This window comes from Cornus florida, unplaced genomic scaffold, assembly GCF_030987335.1.
Source record: "Cornus florida cultivar Cherokee Brave unplaced genomic scaffold, ASM3098733v1 CherokeeBrave_3.0.0_Hap2_Chr09, whole genome shotgun sequence".
Lineage (NCBI taxonomy): Eukaryota > Viridiplantae > Streptophyta > Magnoliopsida > Cornales > Cornaceae > Cornus > Cornus florida.
The window spans coordinates 15,569,120-15,583,893 of NW_026775579.1; the positions used below are offsets into that span (position 1 = coordinate 15,569,120).

The window sequence follows — 14,774 nt, forward strand, 5'->3', positions numbered from 1 at the left end:
CTGGCGGAGCCCTGTCGAATATAAGAATGGAGATCATGTAATGGTGTTCCAATGTTTTTTTTATAAATAAATGTTTTCATACTCTATGCTTAGGAAAGATAGACTGTTTGTAAAATTAGTTAAAGTAGGTAGGTGGATAATCCATGCTAACTGCAGATAGGTTATAGTTAACTGAAATTTATAAAAGATCTTTCTTTAAAACTGAATTGAACGAATGTTATTGAGTTCAATTCATTTGAAATATAAATTGTTAAATCCCCAAAGTTGAACAGTTAACCATAGTATGAAGGTTGTGGTGAAGTCAAAGCCCTAAGACTTTTTCTCTCTCTGATCTCTTTATTTTAAATTCAGTTTAATTTTATTTTATGTTCGTGACAACCAATCAACCAATCAATTCAACTAGTTACCTATAAACCAAGAAATAAATTTGATTAGTTAAAAACAATGTAAAGAACACTCATCTCCCTGTAGGATCGCCATCCTCTATATAGTACTATCCTGCAAAGATTCATGCTATTGAGAGTGGTAATAAACTAAACATATCAACCACCTATCCTTTCTTTGTCGTGCGAGGTTCATATTGTATATCAAAAGAACTTAATTCGATTGCCGATTTGGTTATTCTTCCTGAGAGATCCGATTTCTTGAGAATTGCTCTAATAGGATGAGTTGTTGGGACTATTATCTGGTGTGCTTCGAAGTAGTGTATGAGTTTTCTCTTTGCTTGGATTAGGGTAGGAATTACTTTCTCGGCCATTGAGTATCTGCTTTCAGAGTCTGTCATAGTATTGCTTGAGTAGAATACAGGGTGCTGCTTTTTGTCTGCTACTCTTATTAGGGTAGAGCTGGTTACTGTTTGAGATATGGACAAGTAGAGGTAAAAAGATTCTTTAGGCATCAGGGCAGATAAGATGGAAGGGTTAATCATGTACTATTTGAGTTTAATAAGGGCTTCTCATTGTTCCTTCCTCCATATTTCTCCCTTTTTTGCTTTGATGGCATCAAAAAATTGTTTGCACTTGTCTGATAGTTTGGAGATAAAGCGGCTGAGGGCTGATATCCATCCAGTTAAAACCTGAACATCCTTTATAGTCTATGGTTCCTTACTCTGTAGCAAATTTGCTAATTGGGTGGGGTGGGCCTCTGTTCCCCTTTTGTTCACCAAATGGCTTAGGAACTGGCTTGAGGATACCCTGAATGAACATATCGCTGGATTCAATCTCATCTTGTTTTTCCTTAGGGTGTCGAACACTTCCTGTAAGTGTTATAGGTGATCCCCCTGTTTCTTGCTCTTGACCACCATATCATCTATGTAGGCTTCAACTGTCTTTCCGATATATTTTTGGAATACTTTGTTAATTAGCCATTGGTAAGTCACTCTGGCATTCTTTAGTCTGAACGACATCACCTTATAATAATAGCTTCCTCATTCCGTGATGAAAGATGTCTTTTCTTTATCCGCTGGGTTCATCGGAATCTGGTTGTAGCCTGAATAAGCATCGAGAAAAATCAGCCTTTCATATACCCGGTTGTAGCATCTACCATCTGGTCGATCTTTGGGAGTGGAAAACTGTCATTTGGACAAGCTATATTCAGGTTGGTAAAGTCAATGCACACCCTCCACTTGCCATTTTCTTTTGAACGATGATTATGTTGGGCAGCCATTGTGGGTATTGTACTTCTCGTATGAATCCTGCTTCTAAGAGCCAATCGATTTCTTCTGAGATGATTCTATTTTTTTCTGGGGTGAATCTTCTTTGCTTTTGTTTCACTGGGCGGTAACTTAGGTCTACATTCATACTGTGGCATGCTTTCTTTGGATTAATACCGAGCATATCCCAATGGTTCCAGGCGAAGATATCTGCATTCTGCTTTAGAATTTCTACTATGCCCTTCTTTTCTTCAGATAATTGGAGTGACCCAATATAAGTTACTTTCAGCTCATCTCCTGCGACTATCTATACTGCCTCTAAAGGCTCTTCAGTTAGTTATTTTTCCCCTGGCTCCTCATCCCTCTCAGGGGCCGAGGGGCTCTGTGATTGCTATTTCAGTGGTTGCTTCCTTTTGGGCCTTTTTATCTAATGTTTTTGCTTCGTGTTTTTTGCTTTTGCTAGTGTAATAAAGCAAAGCAAATGCTCAAAGCATGTTTGGTAAAATTTTCTGTCATTTAAATAGTACTGAAGTGTTTCCAAAATTGTGGCCAAAATCAGAAACATCAAAATGATGCTTTTGTTTACTTCCGCATTGTAGCAAAGCACTGTTCAAAAAAAAAATTCTAAATTAACATTTTTAACTAGCCATTCAAATTTTCAAACTTGCAACACTTTTTACCAAATATGCTCTCATATTTTTTCTTTAAAAAATCTTACAACAAATTTATGTTACCAAACAAGCTTCGAAATAGTGTTGAACACACTCTAAAACGGAAACATTGCTTCTACTTCGGGTCAAAGCAACTGTGGTTGCCAAATGGACCTTTTTTCTTCTGTATTAATGGTAGTGTGGTAATATTTTTTTGCCGCTACTTGGTCCTCCCAAATGTCTATGACTTCTCGATCGTTAGGGCCAATGCACCTCATGACTTGATGTAAGGTTGAAGGGACTTCTTCCATTTGATGGATCCAGTCTCTTCCCATGAGTAAATTGTAAGTGGGATGAATGTCTACAATCACAAAGTTCTCCCTCAGAGTTCTCTTAGTTACGGTGACAGATAGCATGACTACGCCCATTGGTTCCACTCGTCTCCCATCGAATCCTACCGAGTAATTTCCAGTAGGGTGGATTTAATTTAAAGTGATTTTCAACTAATCGAATGTCCACTTGGTTTTTATGTTGGAACTGCTTCCGGGGTCAATTAAGACTTTTCTGACTAGGTAGTTTGCTGCTAACAGGCTAATTACTAGAGGATCCTCATGCGGCTATTGCACCCTCTTGAGGTCTCCTTCATGGAAGGTGATTTGGGTGAAACCTAACCTGTTTTCAACTGAGTTGATTTTCCCGATCCTCCATAATTTATGGGCTTGCTTGAGTTGTATTCTATAAGAATTTTCTGGCTATTCGTCTTTCTTTGGGCGACTGTAGATCATATTGATGACCTGAATGGATTGATTGTCTATTGTTGCCTTCGAGGTAGTCCTAGCCTGCTCGGATGACTTCTGATCGCCTAAATCAATTAGGTACTCAGCTAGTTCGCCCTTGCTTATCAAAGCCTCCACTTCTCTCTTTAGGCTTCTATAATCGTTGGTTAGATGAACAAAATCACTATGAAAAGCACAGTGTTTACTTTGATCCCTTTGGTTCATTAGCTATTTGATTGGAGGAGGGATTTGGAATATCTTCTCGCCCTTGGTTTCCTGGTATAGCCTGACTAGTGTGGTTTTAAGTGGCGTGATCTTTTCTACTGTTCATGATATTTTTTCAGGAGCTCTGTTTTCGATACTCGGTGGTTCTCGTTGAGCTCTTAGGATGCTTATCCGTTCTCTTGGTTGGCTTTATACCATGACCAACATTGCCCTCTGCTGCCTCGTCATCTCATTCTCTTCGAGTTTGATGTAATTCCAGGCCCTCGCATTCAGTTCTGACATGTCTGACGGAGTCTTTTTTACTAACGAGGAGTGGAACCTTGTGCCCTAGATCATGGCTATTTTGAATGCCTCTATGGCTGTGGCCTGATTGTAGTTTAGAATACCAGAAGACTCCATATTGAACCTGGTGAGGAAAGTTTGGAGCCCTTCTCTTTTCATCTGTTGAATGGTAAACAGGTTGGAAATGGTCTTCTTCTACTTCTTGTTTCCGCAATATTGGGCTAAGAAGGCTGTGCACAATGTTTCAAAGTTTGAGATGGATTTGTGTGGTAGGTTCTTGAACCATTCCAATGTTACTCCTGTTTGACTGGATGGGAATATTTTGCACATGAAAAGATCGTTTCACACCTCTAAAGTCATCTCCTGGTTGTAGTGGTCTAGATGTTGGAAAGGATCCCAGGTTTTGTTGAATTTAATGAATTTTGGCATGATAAATTTCTTAGGTCTTTTGACCTGTTCTATTTCATCCGTGAAGGGAGTCTTGATTATAAAGGTAGTGAATTCTCTTGCCATGTCCTTGGGTGTCTGGGTTTTCAATCCTTAATCCATTCATCTATTTGTCTTCAGAAATTCGCTAGTACGTCATTCCTTGGTAATTGGTGATTCTCATTTGGGGCCCAAGTGTTCTGTCTTCCTGATTTGGCATGATCTTCTAAGGCTTGGGTCCAAGTTAATCCTGGTCCTCCTAACACATCAGTATTGGCCCTTTCTTTTTAATTGACATGTGATGTCTTGTGATAGGTGGGAAATTTCCTTCCACAAAAAAAAAAAAAAAAAATAAAATAAATAAAATAAATAAATAAAAAATTGGGGCATAATTAGTATCCATATGCCATTACTCTAATGATGAGATTAAATTGCTTTTTATTCAAAATTTTCATTGGTGGGCCGCCAACGCCATATGCATACAGATGGGCGGAGCTAGGAATCAAAGAGGTCATGTACTCATGTTTCTTCCTCCAGTTACTACAACCAAGTATATAATATGTGTATACCCATAATGAATTTTTACCAGCAGATAGTTAGCAAGATGCAACAGGTAATGTAATACATCAACTGTTTAAAACTGGCAAAGATACCCAATTAATTTATGCTTCGGAAACTTGAACATCCCTCACTTATTATATAATATAGAGAGTTCACCATATGAAGCAACATTTTTTCTATTATCATCATCAAACCCAAATCTATATACTATATATCTATATATATATATATATGAATGAGATGTTAGATATTAAACAGAAGATTTCACAACCCAACCACAAAACTACGATACCATAAACAAGTCGTAGTTCCTATGAAAAGAAAGGTCGATGTAAGTCGTACGTAGTTCCTATGAAAAGAAAGGTCGATGTTGACAACAATTTACGCTCTCATTGACACGTCCATCGGTGAGTCGGTGACCGACGAACACAATGCCTCACAAAAGCGATTGAATGTGAAAATGTTATGAATACTATTCAAAAACAATAGAATAAAATACATACAGATAAAACAATAGTAGTAAACAAGTGATGGAGAGAAGTAGAGTAGCTGAGCCCCAATTCTTAACTTCTACTGAATGGCATTAGGGTTTGTTTTTAATGTAGGAAAGAAAAAAATTGGGTGGAAGAGAGAGAAGAAGGAATGGATGAGACATTCCTAGGGAAGAGATTATGTATTTTCTTCTTTTTATTTGGTTGGATAGAAGAGAAGAAAATAAACTCATAATTTACTATGTTTGTTAAAAGAGAAAGAAACAGAAAGTTTTAATTGTTTTTACCATTATATCAAATAATATTTATAATATTGTAATCTATAGAGGATAGTACTGCAATTTAAAACTTATATAATTTAGGATAGTATTTAATTTAAAACTTCTAAAATAGTCCACTTGTCTACCTTCCGTTTTTGGGCGGATGAAAATTTGTACAGGAGGAAGGATATGTCATCCTTCCTATTCTCCTTTCTTTCCGTGTATCATCTCTACCGAACAAAGGAAATTCATTTTTTCCGTCTATTTTCTTCCTTCCTACCAAACACAGCAAAAGAGTAGTTATTTCCTAGGGTTTTTATTTATAGGCTAGCAAATTGTAGTTAAATTTACCATATTGGCCTTTATGTTCCAGTTTTTACCATATTAGCCTTTATGATACAATTTAACCAAAATTCGTAGCTAACAATTCCCATTTGTTTTCATATTTTTGCTTCAAAAAATTTTACAACAAATAAACATTACCAAAGATGTTTCTGATTGCTATTTAAAACATTATATGGTGCAACCAAGTGTGTGCACAAAATAATGCACAACACTTAAGGTTTTGAAATAATATCAAGTGGGCACCATATTTTATAATTTATAAAATCACTAAACACTTATACTATGGAGTATGAAGCGAGCAAGGATCGTCCCAAGAGATCTAAACAATTATAGGTTTTTTGAAATTGAATTCTACTTTAGTGCTTATGTGATTGCTAAAAAGGGTTTTGTTTGTGATAAAACTAATTTTAAACTAAATGATTGCAATAAAGAAATAGAGTTTAAGAGATTGGAAAGAGACTTAGCGTGTAGGATTTACCACTAAACACATTCCCTAACTCACTAACTTTCAACTAATTGGGGAAATAATACTATGTAATCTATATGTGGCTAACAATTGCAATGAAAAGTGTAAACCATCAATATCAAGCATGAATCAACTACCTAATGACAATTAAACTAAGTAGAGTGCAATTCACTAATTCAAAGCATGATTCATCAATTCAAATTACAAATTTAACACACGTTAATCTAGAAGATATGTAATTGTAACAATAAGTATGGATTTCAAACAATTGTATGGATTGTCTACTTACCTAATAATTAAATTGCAATTAACTAATTTACCTTAAATTAAACTAATCAAACCTGAAATTAAATTATTTAAATTAGACATTAACCTAATTTTGTAGTACAACCCATCTAATATAAGTAATTTCCATCAAATTGGAACACAGTTACATCAAATTAATACAATACATAGCCATCACATGATTCAATTCACAAAGAAATCAAGTGTAAAAATTAATTATCAATCAAAAACATATAAGACAATATGAGATTGATATAGACAATCAAATGAAAGAATTAATATATATTTCAAGGCTATAACAAAAATTACATAAATTGATCCCCAAAGTTAAAAGTTAAGAATTAGGTTACATGCTTAGGGTTTATCCAGCCCTAAATTGAAGAATCAGCCACTCATGGTTGATGGATGCAAGATGTCAACAAGCTCCATCCTTTAATTCATCTGGCTCCTCTTCTTCTTCTCTGAACTCTTCTTAAGAACCCTAGCTTTCCTTCTTTTCGTGTTTTCCAGAGAGAATGTAATATCACAATACAGAAAAATAAAACCTAATAATATAAAATAAAAATCACCCCCCAAAACTAATGGGTATTGTCTCCTTAAATAAGCCTTACTGGAGACCAATAAGTTACAAAATAAGCCTAAAACAATAAAATCCCATAGCCAATTAAAAATCAATCCCGCAATGTTTCCAGGTGCTGGGGATCGATCCCCCAGCCTTGGGGATCCATCCCCCAGGGGCATTTTTAGTTCTGTGAATATTGGGGGATCGATCCCCCAGAGTTGGAATTTCCTTTTACACCTTATTTAGCTCCATTTTGGCCCTGGGATAATTGGTTTGCTTCTTCATCTTTAGGAACATCGTCAAAGGCCCGAGAAAGGTAGAATTGACCACTTTTGAAGAATAAGCACACTATACGAGCAATGGGCTGCGACCTTTTTTTGCCATTTTCTGAACTTTTTCCGAATGTCTTTACTTGACTCCAAAAAGGCTTTAGTGAACCAAAATTAGTCCGTTTGAACCTTATTGACTTGAAATTGACAAAAACATAAATTAAAACTAAAACATGAAAATAAGACAGATGTAAGGACTAAAATACCCTAGTTTAGGTGCTGAAATGTGCAACATTTAAGTACTTATCATTATACAACAAAATATTTGTTTTGTTTCGAATTAAAATAAAAACGCCAAAAGAAAACGCGTACCAAATAAGCCCTTAGTCTAGGTCTCAATGACCAGAATTTCTAACCTGAAAACTAAAGAAAGTAACTCGAGACGCCTTTAACAGTTGAGTTTGCCTATCAAATTTTCACATAATATTGGGTATAAATAAAAGGGTGAACTGCATTAAGCCCCTCTTTTTATCTGCGTTTCACCCCCCCCCCCCCCCCCCTTCGGTGATTTAACTGACGGAAGTTAGCTGAAATGGAACTGATTGGACATTGAGTTTTCTCATTTACTTTTACAACAAAAAAGTCTATGTACCTATTTAAATATACCCCCACATATATATATCTACTCCATTATCACTTTTAGCCGCATATCTTCCACCATTGCAGCAGCACGTACTCTTCTTCATATTAAACTTCTTTTATTTACCCATCATATATATATATATATATATATATATATATATATATATATATATAATGGTAAATATAATATATACCATTAAATATTATTTATACTATATTTTCATCTGGCCTTTAGACCTATATAAATTTGGGTTTTTTCTTGAAATTTATCTACTATATATATATATATATATATCTTACAATTATATTGTGCATTCATTTTTTTGGTTTTTATTGATTTTCATTTTATACAGATTTGTTAAAGGGATACTATGAGAAATAATGTCTAAATTTTTTTCCCTTTTTTTCTAATATTATTTATGCCTACATGTTTTTCTTTTTCTTTTTTTTAATATTTCAAAATAGTTTTTTTCTATAAAAAAATCTATTCCTTCCATGTGACTAATGTGAACTTGACACTCTAGTAAAATGTTAAAATATTAAAAATAAAAATAAAAAATAGAAATGTTAATTTCTATGAATGTTGTCGTTTAGCTTATTTAATAAAATAAAAAAAAATCAAGATGCGCTTTAAACCTAATGGGTATTTATGTCAATTTTTATTTTAGTTGTCTTTTAGCTAACGTCCCCCTTGAATAGTTGAGGGGGGTTTTTTGGCCAAAAAAATATATAAAAGGGGTGTTTAATGTAGTTCACCCTAAATAATATAAATATGTTTTAGAGTAAAATACATTAAAATATCCAAATAAAATAGTAAAATATGAAAAAGGAAATTGATAATTATATTTAGGATTTAAATTGCAAATATCGTGTTGCTCGAGTAGTTGAGTTGCTCTCGTATGTAAGAGTCCGTATTTGAGCTTTGCACGCTCCCCCTCCCCTCTAACCAATAACCCCTAACATTTTTGTCATGAATATATATATATATATATATATATATATATATATATATATATATATATGATTTAAGTTGTAGTGCTTAAAAAATAGGGCAAAAGTGTAAATTCATTGGTATTTAAAAAAAAAAAAATCGTATTAATCCATGTATTAAAATAGAGTGTATGTTTCTGTATTTTGCATACAATCAAAACTAGGGTTGTCACCATTCGACAAGCAGTTGTCTGTTTTGGACTACACCTTTAGTTTGGTTGCGACCATAACGATTACCAGAAAATACATTGCACAACTGGTATTAACCAACCCACGTTTCTTTAGGAATCAATATTATTGATTGGATAAAATGCCAAAATTTTGGCTCCATATATCTTGTTCGGAAAATATTTTTCTTCTTCGGTTAATATATATATAAATATATATTTAATGTTTAGCAAAGGTCGTAAAATATTTTTCTTCTTCGAAAAACATTAAAGTATATTTTTTCAATGTTTAGCAAAGGTCTAGGTCGAATCCATCATATAGTCACTAAATGTTACAAGTGAAACTTGTCCCACATCGGATATGGATGGGAATTGAAATGTGTATAAACAGGTAGGTTTGCAACACTACTTAATAGCTTAAGCTTTTGGATTAATGAACAAGCGACCACCCGTTACAGTTGGTATAAGAACAAGACTCAATTCTTGATCTGATGTCACGCCCGGCCCGTATGGCGTCGGGTCTAGATCCCGGGTAGGCAGGTGGCCTGACCGCAACGAAGACGTTGCCCAGATTCGGGTGGGGCATAATGTTATAAGTGGGACTTGTCCCACATCGGAACTATATGGGAATTAAAATGTGTATAAATGAGTATATATGCACCACTACCTAATAACTTAACCTTTTAGATAAATGGGCAAGCACCCACTCGTTACTCAATGCTTTCGCTTTCATTTTAGAGACTCTTAGGTTTCGTTTGGATTGAGGGATTTAGAGGGATTTGGAGAGAGAAGAAAGGAAAGGATAGTGATTAAGGTGTTTGGATGGGAAGAATAAGAGAGAAAAGAAAGGATTGGGAGGGATTTGGAGAGAAATGGAACAAATTACAGAAGGGGCAAGAGAGTTAAGAGACAGCCGGATGAACTGTTGCGAACGGCGACCGAACTGGAACAACGGGTGATGGAAACTGATTAGATATGGGTTTTGATTTTTTTAACAATCGAAAATGATATATGGATATGGGTTTTGATTTTTACAGTTGCAGAGAGAGAGGAAGGCTGAGAACGAGATGGAGGCTATTGGGGAGGCTGAAATATATATATATGTGTGTGTGTGAGACGACCCTGGTTTTTTATGCCAGCGTGTCCTGTGATGAACCGTAAGGATGATCCAATAATAGATCCGAATGCGGAAGCGAAAACAGAAAAAAAGACTCTAAGAAGTCACAGTGACCTTCCATGAGGTCGTGGAACTCAACAAGAACTGATGCAGAAGCAAAAGATCGAAAATATGACAAATAAGCCCCCAGGGGCTAAATAGTCATTTCTGAAAACTGTAGATTCGGGTGCCACCGAGCACACCGCTGGAAGGACAACGAAAAACTAATCAAGATGGACTCAAGAATCGCATGATTCGGAGTCCGAACGAAGGAGAAACAGCATGACGAAGAAAAACGAGCACTTAAAGCGAAAAGGGTAAACTGGTAATTATCTAAGAAGAACCAGGTACAACCGAGCATACCGTTAGAAAGACAGCGAAAAATTAGTCAAGTTCAAAAAAAAATTCACTTGAATCGGAGTCCGGACGAAGGAGAAAAGCCCAAAAGAAGAATTGACGTCGCGGCGGCCCGACGAGGGGCCATGGCGCACACGGCGCCCATACGCGAGCCCACCGGCGTGCATGCCGGTGCCCAAAGACATGGCTGGTGGCAGCCCTTGGCTGCTGCTACATTTTTTTTTTGATCTGCCCAGAACTAAGGCTTAAAACGGAGGTTAAGACGAGTTTTTCTGGAAAAACACAAAGAAGAAACCCCCCCTAAAATCGAGTTTTCTACCCGATAGCATGGACGGAATTGAAAAAAACTCACTGTGAAATCCCCAAAATGCCCCTAGATCAGAACTGAACAAGAGGGTCATAAAGCTGCTAAATCAAAACTGGAAGCTGAAACTTCACGAGGGATTTCCGGTACCAAGACGACATTTTCTGGAAAAACACGAAGAAGAAACCCCCCCTAAAATCATGTTTTCTAAGCGACCATGTCGAAAGAAGAAAATACAACTGAGGTGAAAGGTCTATAATGCCCCTAGATCAGAATATGCAAAAAAAATGCGAAATGAATTCACAAGAGGCTCAAAACACAAACGATGAGGTTTTCCCCGGAAACGACTATGCACGCAAACGTAACTTACCTATTTAGACGCGTTACAATGGTCCATAGCTTAAAAATATAGCCGATGCAAAATCCGACCCCCTAACGGGCAAAAAGGCAAAAATGGACTTGGAATGGAAAACATGGAATCCAAATATGTAAAACGAGATCAAATGACCGTTTGGCCCTTGGCCACACTTCATACAAGATTAATAAGACCCTATAAAAGAATGAAAATGGAATTCCCACACCCGATGCAACCGTGGTGAAGTAATGACTTGCGATTTTTCAAGTTTTTCATAACATTTCATGAAGTTAAAAAGTTATATAGAATACAATATACATGTCATTGGCCTCCGGCCTTATCTCATACATATCAAATACATTAAAAGGAGTGTACTTAAGTACACATTAGATACATGGAATCAAACATACATATTTTGACATATAAGTCTACAAAATGACATTTCATGCTAACATTTGCATGAAATGGAAACTTGAAAGCTACTCGACATCCAAGGAATGCTAGGCTTCACGAACCAAGTCTTTGTACCTGAAAGATACCCCAGTATCGTAGGGGTGAGTAACATAAAGCTACTCGTAGGAGATGAGCATGCATCGACCTAGCATTTTACAAATTTATCACCTTAAGGTGAAACATGTTAAAGGGGCTCATGCCACCTAACGTCTATGTCCAAGTGAGACTCGGGGAGCATCCTAAGCTACCTTAGAGTCTAAGTAACAAGAATCATGACATACATACGTGTATGAAACGAATCATGGTTGAGATAATCTAAAGAACATGACAAGAAGAATGCTTGAGCATATATTAACATGAATTGCATTTTCAATACAATTGAACTAGGTCTAGAGTAATCCATACAATATAACAAAAGCATATTTGAATACAAGTTAACAAGAATCACATTATCCATGCAATTCAACAACAAAAGAGCATGTTATACAATGCAACAAGGTTTAAGTTCTCAAAGCCATCAACTTAGAATCTAAAGCACAAAATAACAGTAGTGGTTCATGCCACCTAACGTCTATGTTATAAATGAATCAATAGGATCAATCCTAAGCTTTATTAGAACGTCAAAACACGATTTTCAATATCGATGCAATTTAACCAACATTGGAACTTCCAATACAACGCATAAAGCACAATTTCGCAAAGTTAACATCCTGTAACTTAAAATGGAACGACAAATAAGAAACAACAAGTTACAACATCATCTAGTTATCAACTTGAAAATGAAATGCGAAATCAAACAAAGTGGATACTCGGACGTCACGCCGGATCAGACCGACAACATAGTTACTTTAGGGTTACTAGCCCATGGGTAACCTCCCTATGTGCGCACTAGACTATATATAGAGGGACTATCCCCCATACTAGAACCACGTCCTAGCCATAGTCAAACAACGACATCCCCAAGTTTCCAAAATCAACAAGTTGTGCAACAACGCATATATCAACAGGAATATGCAAGATAATCAACTATCTACTAAGCACAACCAAATTTGGAAACCTATACAATACATGCTCTAAATCCACAACTAATATGATATGATGAATGTCGAATCTTCAGTGTGCGATTCGTTACAAGCTATGCATGAAAGATGTTAAACATGAAGTGTGCAAATCATTACACAAGGCAACAATATATTCAATAAGGAAAATATATTATCACGAATACAAACATAGCAATTATGTTATCCAATGTTCAAAACATAACCAAATGAATATACAACAAGTCTAAGTCCATGATTTGAATGTAGAAACCACTTCTAAAACACAACTAGATCATGGAGCAAATTGATAGAATTTAAATAGATAAACACAATTAAATTCTCTAGATTCCGATTCAATTCCAAATAACCTCAATTTAGTACATGTTAAAGGACATGACATGGTCATCACCTATATCCATTCTAAAACTCAATTAGGTTGTTGGAACAACAAAGTAGAACTTTAATTAAATCATGCTAATTTAATTATCAAGATTCTAAAACAACTTCTAATAGTCCCAAATTAATATATACTAGTAAACAAGTCATGGCCAATACAAATATCAATTTAAAACCTTAATTAAGCTAATGGGACCACAAAATAGATTTTAATTAATTCTTTTAATTAAAATCTCTAGATTTTTAAACTTAACCAAATGCTCCCAATTTAACATATCTTAGAGAATATGCCAAGAACTAATGTAATATCACATTACAAGTTTATTTCATTCAATTTAAGACCATGTGATTTAACCTTTCACTAAAGTTAAATATAAATTAAAAGTTACAATTCTCATGCAATTAATCCCAATTTAATACATGTGAATAACCACACCAAAACTTAATTTTCTAGCATGCCACAATTCAATTCCAAGTTATATATCACCATGAGGATTAAATTTTAAACAAGGAAATTAATTAAATGAAAGGTTTCAAAACCTCACCGAATATTCTAAATCAAATATATGTGAAACTATATGGCATGTAGATCAAGAATATCAAGTCGGAATTCGAATGGAGTGAATAGTGCACTCGGGGCAAATTAATTAATCAAATTAATTAATAATTACTAATTTTCAAAACACCTCCAATTTCTTTCAAATTCAACTATGTTGAAGAGCATGCTAAGGCCTAATATAATATGCTAACACATATTAATTTCAAGTTAGTTAAAGCCATGTGAATTAATCTTTCACCTAAGATAAATATTAAATAAAATCTTTAATACTTATTCAAATGTTCCAATTTTAATACACGACAATGAGCATATCAAGGGGCAATATAAAATTATGCTACATGTTTAAACCAAGTCATGAGTAACCGGAAAAATTAGATCTCGTATAAGAAAAATAAATAATAAAATCTCTAGATTTTATATTTAATAATGCAAACAAGTAGTATAAGCATCACAAGCATGCTATATAACAAGAATTTAAACCTAGAATATCTTCTACCTCAATTTGAGATGAAAATCCCAAAGGCCCACCAAAATAAAAGTGCTCCGAATTCGACGATACCGAGAGGTTTTGTCGGGGACAACACTGTGAACAAGAATCCGCAAGAAGCCCCATGAAAATCATAACTTGACCTCAAAACCAAACTCAAGAAATGGTCAAAACTGAATTCTAATAAGGGGGAAAGGTAGAGCACGGCGAGGGGAACAACAAACGTTAAGGCCGAAGACTTTCCATCAAAGAAAAGTGAACCAAAAGAGGAGAGAGAAGATGGCAGCACCCCTTGGGCTGCCATGGGAGCTCCAGGTCGTGCACGAAGAGGGGAGAAGATGAAAAATGAAATATCTCACCCCCCCTTTTATAGAAATCTCAAAAAGTGCCCCGAACGGGTCTTGCCGGGTCCGAAAAAGTAAAATTTGAGCAGACGAGCTCAAATGGCAAAACTTTGTGAACGAAAAAGATTCAAAATGATAAAATATGAATAACGGAAGAAACGGCGTCAAAAACTGAGTCCTGAGCAGAAAATTATACCCAAAGCAAGTTTGGCGAAAACTAGGGCCAGAAACCCTGAAACTGGAAAACATCGACCAGGAGGAAATTCCAAGAGTAC

At 35.4% G+C, this 14,774-nt stretch overlaps 1 non-coding gene across 1 annotated transcript; it reads right to left on the reverse strand.

The window, feature by feature from the left end:
* Positions 1-4,588: 4,588 nt before the first annotated feature.
* Positions 4,589-4,740, reverse strand: LOC132275822 (small nucleolar RNA snoR137). The gene has a single exon (XR_009470767.1). It is a non-coding gene; the product is annotated as a small nucleolar RNA snoR137 (small nucleolar RNA).
* Positions 4,741-14,774: the final 10,034 nt, after the last annotated feature.